We start from the raw sequence: 4,640 nt of genomic DNA on the forward strand, positions 1-4,640 counted from the left end.
AGAAGGCTGGCTCTTCAAATGGACCCATGATATCAAAGGCTACCAGCGGCGGTGGTTCGCGCTGAGCAACGGACTCCTGAGCTACTACAGGTCAAAGGCAGAAATGAGACATACCTGCCGTAGTACCATCAACCTTCCCACAGCCAACATCACCGTGGAGGACTCCTGCAACTTCATCATTTCCAATGGGGGTGCTCAGACCTACCATCTGAAGGCTAGTTCGGAAGTGGAGCGCCAACGCTGGGTGACAGCCCTGGAACTAGCCAAGGCCAAAGCTGTGAAGATGCTGGCAGAATCAGATGAGTCAGGAGATGAAGGGTCTGTCTCACAAACTGACAAGACCGAGCTCCAGAATACCCTTCGGACCCTCTCCAGCAAAGTAGAGGACTTGAGCACCTGCAATGACTTGATAGCTAAGCACGGCATAGCTCTGCAGCGTTCCCTCAGTGAGCTGGAGTCCCTGAAGTTGCCTGCTGAGAGTAACGAAAAGATCAAACAGGTCAACGAACGAGCCACACTCTTTAGGATAACATCCAATGCCATGATCAATGCCTGCAGAGATTTTCTCATGTTAGCCCAGACCCATAGTAAAAAATGGCGAAAATCACTACAGTATGAGAAAGACCAGCGTATCCGACTGGAAGAGACCCTCGAGCAGCTGGCAAAGCAGCATAATCACCTGGAGAGGGCCTTCAGAGGAGCCACAGTGCTGCCAGCAAACACTCCTGGCAGTGCAGGTTCTGATAAAGATCAGTGCTACTCTGGCAAAGGGGACATGAGTGATGAGGATGATGAGAATGAATTTTTCGATGCACCTGAAATCATCACCATGCCTGAAAATTTGGGCCACAAACATAGTGGCAACAATATCAGTGGTGCCAGCAGTGACATCAGCCTTTGTGAACAGTACAAGCATCAGCTGGAGGAGACCAAGAAGGAAAAGAGAACCAGAATACCATATAAGCCAAACTATAGCCTCAATTTATGGAGCATTATGAAGAACTGCATTGGAAAAGAACTCCCTCAGATCCCCATGCCGGTGAACTTTAATGAGCCCTTGTCCATGCTTCAGCGCCTTACTGAAGATCTGGAATATCATGAGCTGTTAGATCGAGCTGGAAAATGTGAGAACTCTCTAGAACAGCTCTGTTATGTTGCAGCTTTCACCGTGTCCTCCTATTCTACTACTGTCTTCCGTACGAGTAAGCCATTCAACCCACTCCTTGGGGAGACCTTTGAACTGGACCAATTAGAGGAGAATGGGTACCGATCCCTCTGTGAGCAGGTGAGTCATCATCCCCCTGCTGCTGCACACCATGCTGAGTTCAAAAATGGCTGGACATTGCATCAGGAAATCACAATCACCAGCAAGTTTCAAGGCAAATACCTCTCCATTATGCCCCTTGGTACCATCCATTGTATTTTCCATGCAACTGGGCACCACTATACTTGGAAAAAAGTTATACCAACAGTACACAACATTATTGTGGGCAAATTGTGGATAGATCAGTCTGGTGAAATCGATGTTGTGAATCACAAGATGGGAGACAAGTGTAATCTTAAATTTGTTCCTTATAGCTACTTCTCTAGGGATGTAGCAAGAAAGGTGACAGGGGAAGTGACAGATCCATCAGGAAAAGTTCACTTTACCTTTCTGGGGACGTAGGATGAAAAAATGGAATGTTTCAAAGTACAACCAGTCATTGGGGAAAATGAGAGTAATGCTCGCCAGAGAGGCCATGAAACAGAGGAAAGTAGGGTCATGCTATGGAAAAGGAATCCTTTACCAAAGAATGCAGAAAACATGTACTACTTGTCAGAGCTTGCTCTAACTCTCAATGCCTGGGAAAGTGGAACTGCCCCCACAGACAGCCGGTTACGGCCTGACCAGAGGCGGATGGAAAATGGGCGCTGGGATGAAGCAAATGCTGAGAAGCAGCACCTGGAGGAAAAACAAAGACTTTCCAGAAAGAAGAGAGAAGCAGAAGCTTTGAAAGCCACAGAGGATGGCACTCCATATGGTCCCTATAAAGCCCTGTGGTTTGAACGGAAGAAAGACCCTGTTACCAAGGAGTTAACCCATATTTACAGGGGAGAATATTGGGAGTGTAAAGAAAAACAGGACTGGAGCTCATGCCGGACATTTTCTGAAATGGCAGCAACAACAAGGAGGAGGATCTAATGGAGAAGAGGACAGAAGATGTGTGGGAAAGCTGGCAGTTGTGACTCTCTTACCAAGTGCTTTCCTCAAGTTTGTCTGTCTTGACCAATCATTTTTTCCAAATCAATCACCAGAAGCAGACAGCAGTGGTGGTGATTGACTGGTTGCCTTATCTGATTGAAACTGAAATTGACATACTAGATACCTATGTGTGTTAAGGGAGAGGTTTAGTGACTGAAGGTTCGTGTTATTCCACATCTGCAAAGTCAAGTTTTCTTGACTCTTCTTTCTCCTTCTGCCCCCATTTGAGTTGATGTCATTCACCGGCCCCTTGTATCCTGCTCAGCCAAGATCTGTGTAAGATTATGATTCAGGGGCATTTTGGTGCTGTTCAGAGCAAGAGCTGATTTTAGAAGTTCCTTAAAAAAGAAACACATAAGACTTACTGACAGAGGCATCATGAATGGTTGCGATGAAGCTTAGGTATAACATCAAATGTGTTCACAGGAATTGGGTTTAATAGAGTATTCATGCAGAGATAACTAAGTTATTGGGACACCTGCGAGAGAGATTGTTTTGTAGGGCTGGAATATTCAGAATTACAGACTTGGAAGTTTCTATTTTTACTTGTGACAAACACCCCTCTGCTGTCTACCATCTTTGACAGAAACTGGAGACCACTTTGGTGGTTGGTAAGAGGGTTGCATTCTCCTCACAGGGGTTTTACGGACTTCCTCAGGTGGAGAGTTTCTGAGAACACAGGCAGGATGGAAAAAGACTGCTAGCCACTTTTGCTTTCCCAACTCCCCTCACCCCCATTCTTCATTGTCTTTCTGGCTTCTCTTTCCTGGCACAATATCAGTTTGGGTGTGTGCCCCAACCTGGAGCAAAACATTGCCTGTCCCATTCCGATGTACTTCAGAATTTGAGAGAAGAAGTTAATCTGAAACAAAAGTTTTCACCATCTCTCAAGCCCCATGAACTGGAGTCACCTCTGGAATAATGTGTTAAATATCTGTATATTATATATATGTAGAGAAAAATCTAATTTTTGGGGTTTGATTTTCCTCTTTCCTATTAAGAATCTTGTTTTCTGACAATCCCTCATCTCCCTGGGACTCTCTTGGACACACGTTGATGTGGTTTGGAGCTCCTTTGCTTTTCATCCCTTAGGAGCAGACACAGATTGGAAGCCTAAGCAGGATCACGTCTAGCAGTTACTGAGGGACTTTGTCTCTGGTTGTAGCACGGGATGCCTGCCACTGTCTAAACTCTGCTCTCCTAAATAGCTGACTCTTGAAAATGAAATCCTAACCTTTTTCCTGCCTCTTTTCTTTCTTTTGATAGGGAGAGTATGAGTAGAACGTCAGGGGTAACTTTCAGTTTAGTTCTGCTTCTGTCTGGCACATAGGCTAAATCCCAAAAGAACTTTCTTCCTAGGATGCAGGACTGAGAGCACCGTCATGTGGGTCGTCAAGAGAACTGCTCCTGTTGAGCTCTGGCTTCCTTCTCTGTCTGTTCTCTGTTTCAGTTGTCTTGTTCAGAAACACAACCCACCCTTGGCTGAGGATCACAAATTGAGGTGCCTTCTTTGGATGCTTTTTGTTAGTGTTTTTTGTTTTTGTTCCTTAACTGCTGAGCCTCAGCCAGTGTGGGTCCTGGGGGGGAAAATCATTCCAAAGGAAGCCATTCCTCCAGGGAAATTGGATTTATACTGGGCCAATTAATAATTTTATTTCTTCCCACCATCCCTTCCTTCCTAGCTGTGATAAACATGAGAGAATTTGCTGGGGAATTTCCTCCTAAGAACCCTGTTCCCAACGCAAGCAAGGGACTTCTTTCAAGGGGACCCATAAAAGTGGTGACCTCATCAGGGTCTTTAGATCGGATGGGAGTTCCTCAACTAAACTGGACTTTCCTGCTTTCTCCCCTTTCCTTCCTCCACCATCTGCACTACATTTCTGTGTTGATGCCCAGTCAGATTCCTGCTAATGGAAGAAGTTTAGGGTTGTTCAGGTGGAATAAAGTCACATCAAAACAAAACAAAACAATATATATTTTCAGTTTTTTTGCCTTATTGCTTTTTTTCCACAAAAAACTACTAAATTAAATAATTTTTTAAAAGTCAAAAAGAAATCTATACCTGTTTTTTAGATGGTGGATAACTTTTAGTTTTGATTGACTTTGTCTTTTTGAGAACTGAATTCAAGATTTCTTCAAGTGGTTTGGATATCTGACTGTCTAATTGGGACATTATGTCTTAGTTAATGATTAAAGAGTTCCATTCTTTAGCATGCATTTTTTCTCCTTCTACTGGTTAGATCTTGATAAGATATAGTATGAGTGTTTGTAAAGTGAACAAATAGGTAATAAAACATTACTATAAATTGGCTCCCAAAATGATGTTTGCTATTGATAGTCTCTAATTAAACTTTCAAAAGTTGTCATTATTTAGGTATAAAATCAAGATAAATCTTGA

At 43.6% G+C, this 4,640-nt stretch overlaps 1 pseudogene across 1 annotated transcript in view; it reads left to right on the forward strand.

Moving 5' to 3' along the window:
• Window positions 1-3,204, forward strand: part of LOC103259814 — a 6,092-nt pseudogene extending 2,888 nt beyond the window's left edge. The window contains exon 2 of the transcript XR_002481930.1: window positions 3-3,204. The product of XR_002481930.1 is annotated as an oxysterol-binding protein 1 pseudogene (transcript). The remainder of the gene's footprint in view (window positions 1-2) is intronic.
• The last annotated feature ends 1,436 nt before the right edge of the window (window positions 3,205-4,640 follow it).

The sequence above is a fragment of the Carlito syrichta genome, unplaced genomic scaffold, assembly GCF_000164805.1.
Source record: "Carlito syrichta isolate Samal-C Ts95f unplaced genomic scaffold, Tarsius_syrichta-2.0.1 Scaffold303024, whole genome shotgun sequence".
NCBI classification, from domain to species: Eukaryota; Metazoa; Chordata; class Mammalia; order Primates; family Tarsiidae; genus Carlito; species Carlito syrichta.